Source organism: Lathamus discolor, chromosome 2 (assembly GCF_037157495.1).
Source record: "Lathamus discolor isolate bLatDis1 chromosome 2, bLatDis1.hap1, whole genome shotgun sequence".
Classification (NCBI taxonomy): Eukaryota; Metazoa; Chordata; class Aves; order Psittaciformes; family Psittacidae; genus Lathamus; species Lathamus discolor.
The window spans coordinates 71,060,987-71,080,863 of record NC_088885.1 but is presented as its reverse complement, the minus strand read 5'-3'; the positions used below and the strand labels follow the sequence as shown (position 1 = coordinate 71,080,863).

The following is a 19,877-nucleotide window of genomic DNA, read 5'->3' as shown; positions in this document are numbered from 1 at the left end:
ATAAGAGCTCTTTGCAATGTGGGAATGATGAGGATACATCTAGTTTGAAATTAACATCTGTACATTATATTCTTAAGGACATTACCTCACATGGATCAATATTTAAAGTGTATTTTAAAAATAATATAGTAGACAAGTGAACAACAAATAAGTGCATACTTACATACTGAATGTAGCATGGTGGATTGGAAGAAGCAAGAAAATCAGCATCAAATCTGAGGCAAGCTTTTATTTGGACTGGACAGGTCAAGGAAAGGACAGGGTTCTTGCTTTTAGGAATGTTATAAGCAGGGAGATGCAGTATGGATAGGAATTATTACGGTGATGTTACAACGTGCTTTCTGCACGTGTATATAATGCAGAGAGATATATCTATATGCATACTGTATAGCTCACATGTGCTTCTAAAATCTTGTATCAGTGAAAAGATCAAAGTCCCAGTAAACTCAGACTGTTACAATCTGGAGGCTGGTTGACAGGCTTAAAGAAATGTAGAAGCATTTTTAGTGTGTGTGTCAATGTATGCTTCTGTCCCTGCACTGGCCATGGTGGTCTGTGTTGCCACTAGCACTGAAGGTGTGATTTGTAGCTGTGGGTGGTGTTCTCTTGTACATCTCCATTCTACTTTTGGGAATATTCTTTCTGATGTGTTTTTGTTTCTCTGTTGAATCATTCCTCCATGCTTTCTGAAAGGAAAATGCTACCATGTAGTTGTGATCTTTGTGCTAACCAATATTAGAACTAAAACTAGTGGAGTAGATTCTCTTCTGCTGTAATGTTTTAACTATTATCAGTGGAACTATTCTGGATTTTGGCAGTTGTAACTGATCACATCACTAAAATATATATATTCAGGTACGAATTTATCAATGGCTCTGGAGTGATACCTCAAGGCTGACCCCCTTAATATTAAAAACATGTGGTCTTCGTATCAGCCATGTTGCCTGCTCTACAACTCACAGATTAAAGTCTTTTGAGGATTATATAGTATAATCAATAAGATTACTACTTCTGAATTGCCTGGTTTTAGAGGCAGTTAAAAATGTATAAAAGAAAATCAGTGAAATCCAAATTATTTTCACTCTGCAGCATTAATGTATATTATTTTAAAATGTAAAATACAATTGCAATGATGATTTTAAAAAGCAGTTCATGGATGTTTCATAGAATAATCAAAAATAAGGCTGAGAAGTATCAAGAAGTAGAATCAACTTTATCTGTGTTGTTCTTGACAGATATTTGTCTAATACCCTAATGGAGACCTCCAACTGAAGGCTTAATTGTTCTTACTGTTAGAAAGTTTTCACTGCTTTCTAAATCTCAGTGGCTGATATGTAAATATCTTGCTACATACCCTGCCAGTGTGCATGAGTAGAATAGGTTATTCCTCTAGTCTTTGCAAAAGTCTTTCTTTCTCCCTTAAGAGTATAAAATGCTTTAAAAAATAAATTCTAAGAACTTAATGTGCATGTTCCTGTTGAGTATGGTTGCTGCAAGAACTGAAGTGCAGTTGATTCAGTTATGTTATTCCAAATGCTTAATTTACACCTTATATTTTTTGTGTTGTTGCTTTTTTCACCTATGCACAGGCCAATCAGCCATCAGTTTCTGCAGTGACTTTGCTCACAGTTCCATTCTAACCTGCCATAATAACATATTCCCAGGGCATCAATCAATCTGATGTATTTTGACTATTTATCTTGCAGGCAATAGATACCTGTTTACAAAGCGTGTTTCATGAATTCCCTCAAATTACATTTGGGCTGCTGCAATCCTGGAAAAAAGAGAGGTGCTAAAGATTTGATGTGGGAGAACATTGCATTTAACTTCAAGGGAGAACTAAACCTGTGATTCTGTCATCAAAGGTGAAAAAGCAAAGCCCTATTTCTTGCTAATGTTAAACCATTTATTCTTATTTAGCTGTCATTTTTATTACAGGCATTCAGTCTGATGCTCATGACAAAAAAGTTGAGACATGCTTCAAAATGAATTTGTTGCATACCTGGTGTAGAAAACTATACTTTATGGATGGTAGCTGGAGGTGGCTTGTGGCTTACCACTGATTATAAATTATTTACAAGTATATATATAATTGATATTCAGAGCTGACAGTGTCAATTTTTATTGGAACATACTCTTGTCTTTATTCTGTTTGTGATTACAGGCATGTAGATGAACCCAGGCATATGGCACTTAGTAACTTGGTGGCCCCAACAGCTCTTCATTTACACTTGATCCGTCAAACTGCATTTATGCAAGTATTTTTAAGAAAAAAAAAAAAAAAGGTTTTTTAATTGGAGTATACTTTTGTGAAATGGCATAATTAAGAACTAGTTCTTACTTTCTGATCATGTGATATTTCCTCTAAGGAAAAGGGTAGCTCCTTAGCAGTTCATGTGAGCGGGACTTACTCAAGGGAATGACACATGTATACAAAAAAACAAATTTCTGAACCCGTCTGAAGTCTCAGCATAAATTCCACCCTCTTTTGCATTCATCTGCAGTAGCCAAAATCATTGTTATTTATTCTCAGATATTCCTAAACCTAGCCTGCTTTGATTTTTTTAAATCTAATCTCAGTGTTTTAGCAGATACAACACTTAGCTTTTGTACTAGACTGCCAATTACAGTACTTCCATGTGCTCAGCTGAGCAAGTGTTCCAACTTGCAGTTGTGTCCTCTGCCAAAGCTGCAAAAAGACAGTATTTGCAATATGGACTTGAGCTGTGGCCCTCGTTCACAGCCTGGGAAGCCACTGCAGAAGGTCCCATCTTGCTCTTTTCCCCCGGTTTATGTGGTCATAAGGAGAGAGCTGGAGTTTTTTTCCACTCTACAAGTTACACTAGTGATAAATGTTAGATGTCTAAATTTCCTTAGACTTCATGGCAATAAACAAATAAAATAGAGCAAATAATTTTACTGCATAGTAACAAAAGGAGTGTCCAGTGGGCTTTTAAACACTGTACTCCTACACAGTTCTGTCAGCCATCAGGCCTACGATGTTCAGCTACTTAGCTCAGATAATTTTTAAATCATAGAATTCACACTTTGAACACCCAGTGGCACTTTATTATTTCATACTTTAAATTTTCAGGCAAAATCATTGGGATGAAAGTAGTAAAATGCCTTAGCCACAGTTCAAATTACCTCTGTTAGCTCAGAAATAAAAGAGTTGATATTTGCAGCCTGCGAAGTTTTTGTACTTAAAAACTAATGTGAATGGCATGTGATGAAAGTCTGCATAGTGTTGAAGTTATAGAAATATGTGTTTAACATATAAATCAACATTCCTTGCGTTTCAATGTGAAATATGAACTTCAAGCAGAAATTAAAGCAAAACTCTAAGGAGGTGCTGAATAGTTCACACAGTGTGATGCATGGTCTAGCTCATGAACTTCTCTTCTGAGGATATGGGGAATGGCTATTTAGGCAGCATATGATATCTGAATAAGTAAATTCTTCCTTCTCTGCTTGGTGTTTAAGGTCCTTGCTGCTGCCTATATGGCTGCAATATAAGAAAAAGTGGATCTGAAGGGTTTTGTTTGGTACATTTAGGGTTGCCCAGACTGGATTTGGAAGAGAAGAGATTTTGCTCTGATGGTTAGGGCTTGCATGTCTGTTGTAGAATAAGCATATTTAGTTATTTTTTTCTTTGCCTTGCACATGCCACTTCTTTTGAGTTATATATTTCCTGAAAATTATAGCTGAAAAGATAGACTACAGAGTTTATAGTTGAAGGTGGATGCTCAAGTGCAGAGAAGGAGAGTTGTGTGGGGAGGAACATTCCATTCTGGTTTTGGCTTGCATGCCAGTTTTCTCTCTGAGCAGGTTTTCTGTCGGATTCTCAAAAAGAGTAGCTGAGGATGGACCTCATCCAAAACCCTCTGGAGCAAGTGAGAGGTTTGCCAGTGATTTCAGTGGAAGATCAATCATGCCTTATAGCTTATTAACCATTTGCAATGACAGAGTAGTGGGCGTCAATTGGGCATGCAGCTTCTCCTACATGGAAAATAACAGATCCTGCCCAATCAGCTTGTTACCTGTGTAGGTGAGGCTGATACAGATCAAACAATGAAGCCAAGAGGGGAAATGACACACCTCAGGTAACAAAGCAGAATGGTAGGGCTGAGAAAAGTAGGGTGCTGGACACATACTCAAGATACTGCTTAACAGATAATATCCTTATGACTCATCACTATTCCCCTGTTTCTGCCAGAAAATATGCAGGACATGTTATCTGGTTGATTTATGTATGTAGTTACTATACTAACAAAACAAGTGAAACAGTGTAGTGGTCCTCTTGTTCACCATACTGGTTTTAAGTGCTTTAGGTTTTGGTGCTCCAGTGTGACACATGTAATTACCTGCCTTTTATAACCTGATTATCAGGGTCCCTGAAAGTGATTTTACTGAGACACCGAGTGTCACTAGTCACTATGGGAAGTTCTGTGAACATATGTACAAAATGGAGGTCTGGACAAATAATTTTGGAACAACTTACTTGTAACATCTAAACCTCTGTAAATGTTGAAACTGAATACGCAACTGCAATGTTGCTGCAGTTCTGGCCCTGACTTTGGGAAATTTACTGCGTGACTACATCTAAGCTGTTATAAGCTATCCTGCTCTGTGTTTTTCAAGTTCCAGCACAATAATGGGATCCCATTACTTCAGAAGTTATAATGTAATAGAAATAAAAAGTAATCAATAGCGTAAGAATATCTGTTAAATAAATAAAATACAGACCATTTGTGAATATTCAGATAACTTTTTGGCCACATATATTCTCAAAAATTAATTATAACTGTTAGAGAAAATATCTGGCAAGAAAATAGGGAAGAAAAGAGGGGAGTACTTTACAGGAAATGGACATACGCTGAGAGCTGTTCTGAGTCCTGTACTGAGTTAGGTTCAAAATGTGGCTGGTGAGCCACAGTATTTCCCAGTCAGGTACTCAGCAGTCACAGGCCACACAATGTCTTCTTGGGCATGTTTTTAGAAAAGTAAATGCACCCTTCTTAACAATTGCTTCAAATATTCAGAAATGAGATTTTTGGCAGTTTTCTGCCAACATCTGACCTTCCTACTTTGTAAAGGCTAGGTGCCTTGCCATGAAATGCAGATGTAACCCAGTAGAGATTCCCACTCATAGTGGATTATACCTTCCCCAGACTGACTGATTTTTCACTGTCACTAGGAATGCTGTGATATATCATGCCCACATGTGTATGTGCTAATAGCAATGGTAACAGCTAGGAACAGGGTCACTTGCCACATATCACAATATATATGAAAACCTAGCAATCAGTCAACATACTGTCAGTACTGCTGTGCCTCATAGTATGCTTTTATTTTTGCCTTTTGGAGCAAGAGGAAGAAGAGTGAAAGTAATACAAAATTTGAACAGTCTCATGTTATTTGGGTGAAGGAGGAATAAAGCAGTGTCTGAGGGTCTCTGTGAGCTGCCTCTGTTTGGGGGCCTTTCACTAAGGGCATACTCAGGAAAAACTGCCTCATAAAACTCTTAGGCAAATCATAGCTATAAATCATAGGCAGCAAAACAATTTCCCCCAAGCCAATGGCAAATCGTTGCTATATCTTGAGTGTAAATTACTAACAATCAGCAACACACCTAGGAAATGGAGCAAGTCTACAGTATATTTACGATTTATCAGAGCTGAATATACTTTTGACAGAATTTAAGATCTTCAGAAAAACATAAAGAAATGGTTTTGTTCCTCAGGTTGTATTTACCTCCCTTTCCTGAGGACTGTACAGCTGGTGCAGAAGCTGCTCAGTGCTACCTTTTTTATTGCCTATTCCCAAGTCTGAAGTAGTTTGGGGGGGTTGGTTCTTTTCTTTAATCAAGAGACATAATCTGTTAGACAAGATAATTAAATGTGTATGGTCTACATTCTGATCTTATTTACAGTCTGCGGTAAATCTGAACTCACTCCAGTGACTGCAAGGGAGCAATTCTATATTTATGTTATTATAAATGGGATCAGAATTTGACTTGTATAAATTAATACTAAAGAAAGAAAAGAACTGTTCGTGTTCACACTCCTAGCCTCTGGCAAAGGCTAACTTAACTTCTTAGCCTTCTTCACTGAGCATAGAGAGGTTCAGTCACCAGTGACCTTTAGGAAGGATTGAACCTGTTTTTAGAGCTTTCAGGGAACCAATCACTATTATTAATTGATAGTAATATTAATTATAAATGCTGGACGTGTTACTGACAAATGAAGTATAAAATCATTCTGATTATACATCTGTTTTATTTCTCTGTTCACCTTTGGTAAAACTAAGGGTCACTTCTGTGCTTCCAACACCTGCTCCTTTAGTTATACTTTCTTCTCCTGTCAATATTTTTGTGTGAGGCTCACTACCAATCAGGTGATGTGGGTACTGGAGCCTATATTTTTTAACACTAGCAATGAGCTTCATATGGTGTTCAGAGCTTCATATAACTTGAATCCTGACTTGACTAAAACATGAAGCTTCCACTGGAATTCACAATGGATGGATATGCAACGTGGAAGAGTGCTGAATTGTTTCTTACCTGAGGTTATGTCTTCCCCATAAAGAAGTATATTTCTGTTTTCTTTCCTCTAGTGTGGTGGAGAGCTGGAAGAATGAGTTTAACATGCGTTTTTGGTAGACATTTTTATTAAAAGTATTTTCTTTTAGACTGTGTTAAGTCAGTCTCCACAACCACTCAACTGTGACCAGCAAATGATTCTTTCTGACTGGGGATTGTGGTTGAAATCATATACACATAAATGTGGAACGGCAGCAAATCCAAGTAGCGATGTACTCACCATTTACATGACACAGGTTTAAAATCAAACTGCTATACAGTCTCCCAGAAATGCCTCAGTATCTAAATCCCAAATATCTGTTGCTTGAGATGAGAGGTTTGACAGCTTCTTTCAGGTGGAAGAGCAGGGACAACAAGTGTTGCTTTCAAAGGCAAGGCTATTTGGAGAAGCTGTTGGGAAGGTTGCACACTGATATCTAACAAAGATTTTGCTATCAGAAGTTCTTATGTGTTCTCTTGGATGATCAGGTGCAGACAGAAGGAATACTAAGCTGAATTGAATGATTTGTGTTATCCATTAACTCTAATATATCTACTTCAAGGCTATAGAGGTACATGGCCCTTACATGCATTTTTCTACCTTATTTTATATCAAGTACTGGTAATCAAGGATAAAATGTGATGATTCTGCCTGACAGTCTGAATTAACAACTTTTGGAAAAAACCAAATGCAAGACAAACTGCCACACTTCCCCCTGCCTTCCCCTCAGCCCCCATACCCCCATTTTAATTAGCTTGGTTGTTTTTCCTTGGCTTTTGGGGGTGTTGGTTTGTTGATTTGTGGGGTTTTGTTTGGTGGGGTTTTTTTGGAAGTGTTATTTGGAGTTGCCAGTAGGGTTAATTCTTTGGCTGTTCTGTCAAATGCTAGGTTCTAGTACAGATATTTGTGTATATATGAACAACTGTTTTTTAATAACCTGCCAAGAAGCTATAATCTTCCATTGCAATCCCCTGGGATTTAATTAGAATGGTTTTCCACAGCCTGACATGTTTATGGGGCATAGGTAAAGAGACAGTTCATAAAGCTGTCAATTTTCTGAGAAATTAAAGAAAAATTGGGCTGCTTAGTGCCTTGGCAATTCCATGCTGCTGATAGTAGCATCGCAAACAATGAAATCAAAAGCAGTGTAACAAGATACTGATGCATTAGAGATGGGGAGGGTTTAAAATTATATACAAAGGCATTTGTCAATTTGAATTTGAATGCATAAGAGGAGAAATATGGAAAACAAAATATGAACTCCAGTAGATGCACATTAAACTGCTCAGGTTTAAAACAGTGCAAAGCTGAACAATAGTCTCTTCATTGCTTTAGCAGTAGCTGCAACTTTCTCTCCTAGGGCAAGTGGGAAGGGATGAAGACTGTGAAAAGAAATAAGGCTGGACTATGAAAACACTTGCTACTGATTTCTGTCTTCCTTGCTGACTGGAATCTCAGGATGCTTGGTCATGTAACGAAAAGGTATGAGTAATTCTTAGAGATACAGTTTACAGTATTTCCTCATAGTCGATACAGCCCAGGTCTTTCTGAGAATGTACACACCGGCAGGTGAAAACAACCCAACTTTCAAATTCTCTCAATTTTGTTTTTAGTGACTCTTTAGTTGAGCTGTTTAGGTATATCTGAGTTTGGCTACCATCTTTAATGCAAAATAGCCCTTCTTTATGGCTCTCATGAATAATTGTTTTTAAAAAAGGAATTAGAGTTGCCATCTCTGCCCCTTGTGCAAACCGTCCATAACTTCACAGTACAGTGAAACTGGTATTAGGAAGAGACAGCAATGAGAGTCTGGGACATGGTTTCAGTAGCTGGGGGAACTGTTGTTGAGGACAGCCCTTTTTAAAGGGTTTCACATTCAAACAGGATTTAATAGGGATGGTTCATGCCCATGTTCGGTATCAAGTGTATGCTTTTACAACACATTTTACATTAATATTACTGTATATGAAAACAGAGACATCTCATATTTGTCACTCAGTTTGAGTGGCTTTTGTCCAATTCTGAGAATAAATACAGACAGGCTGGGGAGTGTTCAAGACAAGGTTAACAGAAAACACAGATAGAAAAGATTCATAATGCACAGTTCACCAAAGAAAAAATGAAAAAAAAAAAAAGTCCATTCTCTTGTCTTCCAGAAGAAAGAAGTTTGCAGAGGCACAATGCAGTGTTCTGATGTATCAAGGGCTCATCTCCAGATCCAGTAAAGTCATGCCAGGAAGCAGTTTGCTTAATTATCAACAAAAATGACAGACATTAGGAGGAACTTTCTAGCTGTAACAAAATTAATCCCTGGAAAAGCAGGTTATGGAGTCTTTTCCAGTGGAATTTTACAGTTAGACAAATTCTTGGTTGTATTTTCTATCTGCTGTAGTACAGAAGAGAGGACTGTTCTAGTTCTGATGTTTTGCATTGTAGTCTTCTGAGAATTGGAGAAGTAAGAAGACACATGCCAAACCAATAAGCTGTCATAGCTTCAGTTAATCAAAGGGAAACCATATCATGGTGTGTGCTTCCTAGCAGTGACAGTGATCTGCTACCACAGATGAGGCAGTTAAACACACTTTGGTAACACTTGTGTTTTCATGAACTGTTAAGGGAAGTACATTTGCTTTGTCCAGATCTCAGGCTGCACATTAAGCTTCCTGGCTGTAAAGAGTGCAAAGCTGAACAGTAGTCTGTTCAGGGTGTATGGACTAGACTCCACATTTCTCCTCAAAGTAAACAGAAGAGCGTGACACTTCAGGCTGTTGGTCTCATGGCCTATGGACAAGTATGTCTTGCGTGTTACCTTGTATTCTCTCTATATCTCCTTGTCCACATATTCACCTAATACACACTGTCAAGATAGTTGAATATCTTCTGTGTCTAGTGTTTGTACATACAGTGTAATGCAGTACAAAATGCAATAAGGCCCTGCACTTGAGTCCCTAAACACAATTCCAGTAGCAACCGCAATTAATATTATCAACATTTTCTGTGGATTCATTTCTTTATTTTCACTATGCTATTTCTTACTCCACATATTTTCCTTTTGTGTTACTCTGTGGCTGTATCATCTCCTCTTTCACTCTCATTTATTTACCTTCATTAATATTTCTATTCTTTTTTTTGTTTGTTTGTTTTTTTTAGCTGTTCAAGTCTCCTCTCTACCCAGCTTTTTAAATTATAGTCATTACTCCTATAAAATATGTTGTAGGTGTCATCAGATACAGAGTTTGTGTGATGTGTCTCTTATAACCATAAAACACCTTAGGGAGAATACTCTCTCAGCCCAAAACATCGTATTTTTGCTTCTTGTAAGATTATTTAACTTCCCGTCTTTTTCTCATTTCTTTTTAGGCTTCTGCCACACTTATGAGGTTGGTGTTTTTTTCCTCAAACAACTATAAAATAAAAGTCACCAAGCCATTGGATTAGGCATTGTTTTTGTTAATGTTCCTACACATACATTATAAAAAATGAAAATAAAAGTTTATGAGCAGAGAGAGTGAAAAAGAAAGGAGTGGAGTCAAGGAGAATCTATGCTATAGGTCAGAAAAGAACACAGAGATTGAGTGAAGATCAAAGAAAGTTAAAAATTATTTGACAGCATTTGATTTAGAACAGCTATGCTGAGGAGTCTCCTGTAATAATTTATCCTACCTTTCACTAGTAGATTGCTGAGCTGTCTTGAAAGAATTCAGAGACTGTGGAATGCCACCACTCTTTTCATTTATGATTTGAGAAGATGGGATGCAATGTAATGTGTCAATGTGTGATCAAGATGTCACCCTCTATCAGGATGGCTCTAAATGATTTTCCACAGAAGGCTGTGAGCTGAATATTCATGGAAAGGAAGCTGTTTCTCCTATGCTTTATAAGGCTGATGAAAGAAAGCTTTGCGTAGAACACCACCATAAAGAATGGTGCTTCCTTCTGAAATTGTTAATTTTGTAGATGTGCTTTTCCATAATGCGTGCTTCTGCTGGGGTGAAGAGGTATAATAAAAATGGAATGCAATTGGCTGTGCTTAAGTTTAGTATGATTCAGTATTTGGTATAGCCTATGTCTCAGAGATTTGCTTCTCATCTCGAATATATACTAGAACAGTGATAATTCATTGAATGCAATCATGGTCTTCCTGACTTGGTCTCCATGATTCACAGCAGAGACAACGAATATAAATCCTTAATTAATGTATAGAAGATGATGAGCTAAAATGGCACTCATCAAGATTGAACTCTAACATCTCAACTACAGAAATGTTTTAGGACAACTTTATTAGGGTCCTAAAAATTTCTTAACTGGATTTCTGCTGCTACTAGTTATTCAGGGCTGCCTTGACATATGTAGCATCTACTGCAGTGCAGAATCCTTGTCGGTGCTACACATTCTGAATTCATATGTCAGCCCATAGCCTCCAAAACCATGAGATTGGCTTAAAAATTAGCAGAGTTCATACAGTGCTTCAAGATTTGGGATTTTTAGAATTATACCCAATGGTACATGACTATATGGCAAAACAATGTAAAGGTGTGTAATCAAAAAGAATAGAATATAATGGCCAAACATATCCAAACTATTCATGCTTTCACTATTCATGCTTTCACTATTCTTGGTAGAGGCTACTTCCAGATGACAATAAATACATATATAATTCACTGGGGAATGTATTTTAATAGCAGTAAATACCTAATAATGATAAAAAATGCTCTGAAGTGTTCAGTGAGAGATCCATTTTGATTTAGACAACAGTAGAACTAATGCAGTTTTCAGAGATGGATGCTGTCTGATTGGCAGTAGGACACAATTCAAATATAGAAGGCTTCTGCTGCTTATGGGAAGAAATCACATCAAATATGCTACAGCAGATCTTCTAACATTTTTCATCAAACTGTATAGGAAATATCTTCTATAACATTCCCTTATAAGGAAAACAACCTATAGGAATTAAATTTGGGAGCATAAATTAGATGCCAGCAATATGGTTTAAGTGATACTAGCTAGTCTCTTATACTCTAATTCCATTTCATTTAGAGACTATACATAATTTATTAATACCACACATCGCTGCTAAATCTACCTTGCTGTTTATTAGATTGTTTTGCTTGCTTGCCTCTGTACCACATCCTGTGTCTTGCTTTTGGGGCTTCCTCTGTTGCAAAAGCATCCATCTATGTGTAGTGGTTTTATTGACTTTCCACTTTAAAGCTTTACTAACTTTTGTAAACTTAACTGACAAATAAGTATGAGCTGCTCACTGGTTTACTATATATAGATCTAATCCCACTTTAATTAGGTGTCTACTTCACAGGTGGGAAGTAGGCATCATCTCTTTAACAAGAAATCTCAAATTATTGGCTAGCCTAACCAGTCATGGTGGTTCTCACCATAGCCAGTTGATGATGGATTTCTTCTGGGTAACCAATAAAAAGTGTCTAAAATATGTGGGTTTAGTCAGTCTTTGGAGGAAGTAACAATCTTTAATTATGCCAGACCATGAAAACTAAGATTCCTGTCAGTAAAATGTAGAATCTAAGACTTATTTTTTTCATCTAAGTGGTCCAGACTCCAATGAGACTTGTATTGTTTATATATTATATATGTTTAAGCAGAGATGCAAACTTTTCTGTAGGCTTGTGCAAGCCTGTCTGACTAATCCTCACTTTTGCTGCTTTGAATTAAGGCAACTTTGATTAAGAAGTTCATTTCAGCATCCCACTGAATTTTTCCTAGCTTTTCACTGTGGAAAAAGTATTTTGTGGCTTTTATATCTGGTGTTCCTGTTCTTTCTGATTGAAATTGGAGCATATGCAAAGCATATATTTCCAAGATTATTAGAGAAAATACTGTAACACTAGAGCAGTAGATCAAAGGATTCACCAGTTACAATGCAGATTTTACTGTCCTTAATTTAAATGTGACTTCAAATGCAATATCCATTGGTAATATTTTTGTTTTTCTGATTTCTAAATTGCAATCTTGAAAGTTCTACTTAACATCCTACTTACTAATTATTTGCATAAAGATTTGTAACACAGAAACAAAGCCTACCTTTTGGCTTTGCTTTAGCCTGTTAAAGCAGAGTTCATTTTAGTTTATTGATTTCTGTATACCTGGTGTTAGATAATGTTCCTTTGACCACCTTTTGTTGTACAGTGAAGTAAGTGGATATATCTTCCTATTCTTCAGAGCAATATCTAGCAGCACTTCAGGGAAGTTGTTCAAATCGCTTATGATATGTGTGAGACAGTCTTGTGATTAAGTATTTTGGTATGGGTCCAACCGGGCACTAATGACAAGAGTCCCATAGTTCGCTGTATTTAGTGCAGTTTTCCAAACAGTACATTTTGATGTGTGACTTATGATCCCTGGTTTATGTGACGCTTTTCAAACATAGATTCACTGTCTATTTCACAGTCAGCCAGTGAAGTGGAATTTCAGTTTCCAGATAACCAGAAATCTTATTAAGATATGTCTGTGTCTGTCTTTATATCTGTATTTATACACCTGTGTCTAAACTCCGAATGAAATTATTCTCTTGAATGACATATACAAAGAACCCCATTCCCTGTAATCTGTATTCCTCAGCTTTCTAGAGCTGCTACAACTACAATTGGATCTCCATGTATTAGTCATCTGAATTATCTGAGCTGAGATCTGCTGTGCTTTTTAGATTATTATCCTAACTGAAGTGTTTTTAGTTAGTGGTGGTATTATTTATTATTTTTTGGCTTACTTTTCCAAACCACGATTGCCTTAACTTTTCTAGGCAGTGTTTCTCCATAATATTACCTTTCCCTAAATTCTAGTGGTAATCTAACCAAAGTGATCTCAAAGTGTGTTTTCTTGTGTCAGATACTACATGCAAAGTTCAGTAGACATGAATTTCAGAAGTCTGCTACAGTTGTGGGCACTGTGATGTACTGCCTTGCACAGTGTTTAGTCATTGATCTGTTCCCATAACTCCCAGTAAGAAGGAGAAGCTGAAGCAGAAGTCACAATGACAGTGACAGTTACCTATGCATTATGAGTGAGCCACAGGAAGTCAGCCCTGGCAGCCACCCTTCTCTTCCTTTGCTGTCTTTTTCAACTAGGGGCTTATACTATGCATTTCTGCAGTACAGGTGCTCACCTTTGTTCTACACCTTTCAGTTCCACCATTGTATGTTTGAATCATTTTAGCCATAAACTCTTTCTAATGGTGTAATTTCTTCATGCAAGCTGCAAATCACCTTAAGGTTGTAGGTCATGTTTTGGCTTGCATTTTCACTGTGGAGCCTCCGAAGTCTCAGGTTCTGACCCTGTGTGCTCTCTAAAGTTGTTTTTTGGTAGCTTTAGATCAATACATCTAGCAGTCTTGAATGCACAGGTACAGACAGCTTCTGTATTATTTTCTCCCACCATGGTTTCCTGCATGATACCTTGCTTACATACTCAGCTCTTAAGGAAAATTTGTTGGCTAAGCAAACCCAGAAATGAGAGATTTGCCATTTTCCTAAACGTTGGATGCTATTCCCTGCCTCCTGTGCAGGAGGTTGCACAGGCAGTGTTCAGTGAAAGCAGTTACCTTGCCTTTGATTAAAGCTTAGATGCGGAGATAATTGTGTGATTTTTAAATGTAGAGTTCTTCTAAATGCAGCAGGGAAGCATGTTATTTCATCTGCTGTACATAAATGTAGCTATCACTGGCTCAAATGAATGAGATCAATGTTATGCTTAACACTTGACTGGGGCTAGAAGGGTGGTGGAATGTCAACAGCTACAACGGGTCATGTGACTTTCAGATGAGGAAAGGATTTTAAGATCTAAAGCTGAAGGTTAGGTGTATTTGTGAAGGGGAATGCAATAAAAGAATACATTTTTTCAGTGCATCAGAGGAAGGGGCTCTAAACACCCTCTCCTGAGGAATTCAGCTGCATATCAGTGAAGGTAAAGTGGATATAAGAAAAATGCCATGTGAATGGAGAGCATTAGGAAAGGTCATATATTTCAAGAAAGAATATTGTTTACAAGGAGTGTTAATAGGTTTCAAGGGAAATGTTAATTTTTTTTTCCTGGCTGAAATAGCTACTGTAAGTTTTTAATGGTTAATCATTCATTCTTGAATTTTTATATTAAGCATTTCATATTACTTTATTGACTTAACTTTTATGCTCTTCTTCATTTTGACAGTAAAGAATGACCAGGCAATACTCTTTGAAAATTGGAGACCATTTGCAGCTGCTCTCTGCTGAGGAAAGTGAATAATAGGGTGCCCTCAAGGAATTTCAAAGGTATCACTCAACAGAAACTTTTGTGTCTGAAGAAAACTAGATCATTTTATCATGGTAGGCATACTGATGTGTTTGCTTTAATAAAATGCCATATTTCTGCCTTTAATCTCTTGTCAACCAGCTATTAAAACCCCAAAGTGTATGCGTGCAGCACATGTAAACACTTGTGGTTTTGAGTTTGCCACACAACATACAAAGCATGTAATTTCTGTTTTATGAACAATCTGTAGTAAACTTACTGAGTAATGGCAATAAGGTTCTCTTTCTCCGCCACCCCCAAGCCAAAAAAAAATAAAAAATCAATGTGATTTAATTCAATAATTCATGCAATTTTTAAACAGTGTTATCTAAATCTTACCGTGTTCACTGAAGTGGCCAGATAAGGAAATAATGACAACTGTTTCCATGTAAATAATGGCGAGCACCTGAAATAATAGCAGTGTTAGAAGATCATTACTTATGAGAATTGACATTATGTGCCTCAAGCCCCCAGAATTTTGCACCTGCACTGAACAGTTCCCCTTGTCTTTCAGCATGGCAATTCTGTGCTGTTAACTCACTCATCATTTCTTGCCTGTTAAGGCAAGGCTTGAATCGGTGCCCGCAGTAATAGAAGCTTGTTTTAAAAGACATTTCTTGTGACCCAGCTCTTGTGGTCTTTGCATCATATTAATTCAGAAATTCCTTAGTCTTTGGGTGGATAAAGATACCTTAATGACTTTGGGAATTGTTTCAAATAGTAATAGAAGACTAAAAGATAATACATTCCAAACAAGCCAATAAATACATTTCAAATAACAGTTATACTGTTTATTAAATAGATAATAAAATAATGGCATTAACAGATTATACCTGTATTTTTTTTTTCTACCAATTCCCATGTGTGCAGGTATTTTGCAAGATGAGATAAATGAAAGAAGCCTGTTTATTCATAAACCACTGCCCCAAAACTGCAGTGATAAAGAGGCAAACCCATACATTTAAGATTGTCAGCAGTTATGCGGCACATCAAAGAACCACAATTATTTGGAAATATAGGTGGTTTAGAGTGAAGAACACATTAAGTTTCACACATTACAGCCTACTGCAGGATAGACACAACCTCTTGTTGTATGTGAACAATTTGGGTGTGCGTTTTCTCTGAGTCTGATGAAAAAGGAGCCATAGCTACACTAAACAAATAGCTACATTGTCAATTGCCTGTTGGTACCATTCTTTTCTCCATTATGTTAAGTCTTTTCAGTGTTTCTGTCAATGAAATGGTGTTAAACTTTCTCATTTTTACTTCTGGAGAAATTTTTCAGAACGACTACTAATTTTTATGCCCTTTCTCTATCTTCTACTTTTTCTCTGAGGTGGAGTTTATCATAACAAAGTTAAGTGTCAGAAGTAAAGATACATAATAAACGTAAATAATTACTATTTTAATGTTGATATTATTACACAAATTGAACTTATTTTCAGTTTTCATCTATGCAGGTGGTCAAAAATAGTATATCTTCATACAGCTGTCCAAATTGTTTTTCTTATATTGTTACGGTGTTCTAGGTTTTCTTTTATTTTTTCACTGAACTGGAGTAGCTACTTATACATTTGTGGTGCTAACTCTTTTCTTTTTTTTTTCTTTCAGAGAGAGTTAATGTTCCTTTTCTGTTTTGAATGCCATAGGTGGCTAGGTCCTTTTAAATCTCCTATTAATCTTTAGCTTTGCCTAGCTCACATATAAGCACATTTTTCCACCCCACTGTTACCTTACTTTTCCCTATCATGTATTTTCTTCAATTAGTTTGTATGACTCATGTTCTATTTCTTCCTATACTGAAAATTAGTAACTAATTTCTAAAACATGGGAAGATAGTCCTGTAATCTATTACTTTGTTTACATCTTGAGTTTTATCAAGACTTTTCTTATCCATGCAAATGTCTTTTCTCGTTTTCTTTTAAATTATTTTTTTACCCTGCTCAGAAACCAGCTCATAAGTTTACATCACAGAATTTATGTTCAAGTGCCTGTTTTATAGATCTTCCTTGGATTTTAGTGTCAGTCTGTTAACTGAGTTATACCTGGGATTGCCACTAGCACTTTTTCATTCACATTTCATATAAAGAAAACATATTGATAAAATGATTAGTATAAGTTAACCATTGCCTGATAAGAACTAATAAATTATTGAACAGGTCAATACTCTTCTATATACCATGTATAGTCGTAGCTTTTTACCATGTGAGTATATTCAACTGTTTTCTTACTTACTATGAACAGGCTGCTTATTTTTACCATGCTATCTTCTAAGTATTTGTTAATCTTTTGTAAGGTATTTGTATTCTCTGACCACATTTTAACTAGTACCTTGTGCAATGGCGGTACATTTTTCAACAGCTTCTAACTTAAGAGGTTTTGCTTTGCTTTAGAGCTGGGTGTGTGGACACCCTGGGTCCTTCTAGCTCTTCATTTGAAATAAATATCTCTTGAAACTTCTGGTTAAATATTGGTTGCTTCTGACTTCTGATTTAAAAAGTTTCATTTTTCAGCGTTTCCTATTGTGACATAATCTTTTACAACTTTTCCACATTGCTAAATTGCAGATCAACCACTGTGTCTGCGAGGGACATGGCTGTGGAAAGCAGTAGATCTCTCCAGTCCCTGATTCCTGTGATCTCCAACATTAAACGTTCTTGCCTGAGGCTCCAGGACTTGTGTGGGCAGAACTCTGATAAGAATTTTCCCCAGGCTGTGCCTATAAGGTTTACAGTGCTCTTCAGCTCCCATGTGAAGTTGGGATTTTTTTGGAAGGCTCTTCCTGACTTCTCAAAACAGAGAATTACTTCTAATTGAGTATTGGACCAGGATGGGTCAGTGACCTCTTGTTTTTCTGTGTTATCTTATGCTTAGTCTTTATGGCTACATATCAAACAGTAGACCTGGAGGCATTTCTGGGTCCTGAGACAAGATACGTGTCAGACAATGTTCTAGCCCCCTATCTTTCCAAATTTGGGTGCACAACAGCTTCCTTATTGCACTCCTGGTCAGTCTGACGATTTTCACAATAAGGAAACTGAGGGATGCAGGCCAAAAGGAGTTCCTATTGAGTAGTTCTGCCAGATCTTCTGGCATGTTCTGGATAGCTGAAGTATGCCCACTGCTAGAGATGGCTTTTGTCCATGCTCACTCACATTAGATATGATTCCATATGTAGTTACTAGGTTTCTTTCACTGGTGTACAGTGTGTGTATATAGGATTACTGCTTAACATCAAAAAGTGAAAACGGAAAACTGTGGTATACAATTTTGAATCAATTAGGAAATTATTATTCTGTTATACCATTTTGCCACAATTGCAATCTATTACAGCCGTTATGTGTGTCTATTGAATTTAGTGCAGAGAAATTGCTTTGTGTGGTCTGAATTTAATACTTACAAAATATGATTGCAGAAAGAAACTGCTTTTCTGTAAAGAAGGCAGGATTTTTTGTCAATTCATTTTAATATGACAGGAGGTCTGTCAGACAACTGATGAACCAGAGCAGTTCTCAATAAAGAATGCGGGATTCTGCCTTTAAAAACTGATTTTGATAGACTTAAACATAATTTTTCAACATTCTCAAAACATGCACCAAGTATGTCTTGAATTGCATATTCTTTGCTGCATAGAGACCTAGAACAGACAGGGAATAATTAGAACGGAGCTACAATAAAGCCTGACACAGAACACCATCTTATTTCATGGATATTTCCAGGGTTAGACATTCTTGTTCATTACTGGTAATGAAAAGTAAGCTATTTAATGCCTTCTTGTGTACACGTCTGGTTTAGAGTAGAAAAGCTCAGCCCAGTGAGGCAAAATGGAATACTGAAATGTGACTGAAAGGAGTCTTGACCATTATAACAGCATACATTTTGTAAACTATTTTGAGCAGTTCCACTCACCTCACTCATTTCCACCTCGTGCAGCTTTGTGCAGAGGTACTGACTCAGCCAGTGCTTCTGGGCTTTCCTCTGACTGCTGACTTCCATTCTTGAAGCAGCTTCATTAGCAGCAATTTGGGGCTTGAAATTCACCATGGTCCTTCACAGTCTGCAGGGATACACCTTCTCATGCTTATGACACATGAGTTATCTTTGGGATATAGAACTAAGACGTGTCATTCTCATTAGCTTCCTGGGACATGTGAAAGACCAGTCTCTTATTTCTGCACAAGAGAGCTCTTGTTAGAAAGGAGATTCTATCATAAGTGCTGAGCAGTACCTATTATACAAGAGTTGTGTGGAAGGCTTTCCTTTGAGGTTGTGTTTTTTATGGTAATCTTTGCAGTGCAAATGTTAGTATATTCTCAAGAAATAGTCTCCCACTGAAAAGAACACATTTCGTAACGTTTTCTCGTTTTGAGTCATCCCAAAAGGGCAGGCAAAATATTTATTCAAGTGAAAATGCTCTAAGTATTCTGTGCTAATCTGTATGGTGCATTGGCAGAATAGGATCAGCTCCTCAGTCTGCCATCATCTTTTTATGCTTATTTAGGCAAATTGCATGTCTGCTTCCTCTGCAATCTGTAAATACTTTGGAACAGAAGCTATCTCTAGCAATCTCTCTATCTGCACAACAAAGGGCAGTGAAGCCCAGATTTTAGCTTTGTCTTCTGGAAACTATTTTCAAAATGGCTTTGTGGCATCTCTATAGACCTGCATTTCAGTGCCAAGAGTCGAAGAAATAAATTAATGCTGTGGTCTTATTTTAGTCCTGCTTCTGTTCAGGCTTTACTAACACATGCCTGTAGTTGGAAATATTTCTGGGTGGTATTTATGGAATTACAAAAGCTAAAATTACTTTCCTCTTGCTCAAATGCAAAATTTTAAAGTAAGTTTTTGTGTATAAATAGACACTCATGAGGCATCATGGGTGTGCTTTTTGCTGGAGAATAAAGGATCTCCTCTTTCGTTTTGATTAAGTAAGATAGTATTCATTCCTCCTTGCTGAAATTGTACTGGAATGAGGAAGTCCAGGAAGTGGTAGATGGTGTA

The 19,877-nt window shown here is 37.0% G+C and overlaps 1 long non-coding RNA gene across 1 annotated transcript in view; it reads left to right on the top strand.

Annotated features, from left to right (window-relative positions):
* The window catches only part of LOC136009253 (uncharacterized), a 34,969-nt gene extending 16,317 nt beyond the window's left edge, over positions 1-18,652 (top strand). Inside the window, exons 3-4 of the long non-coding RNA XR_010610436.1 lie at positions 14,757-14,857; positions 17,444-18,652. This is a non-coding gene — a long non-coding RNA (uncharacterized LOC136009253). The remainder of the gene's footprint in view (positions 1-14,756; positions 14,858-17,443) is intronic.
* The last annotated feature ends 1,225 nt before the right edge of the window (positions 18,653-19,877 follow it).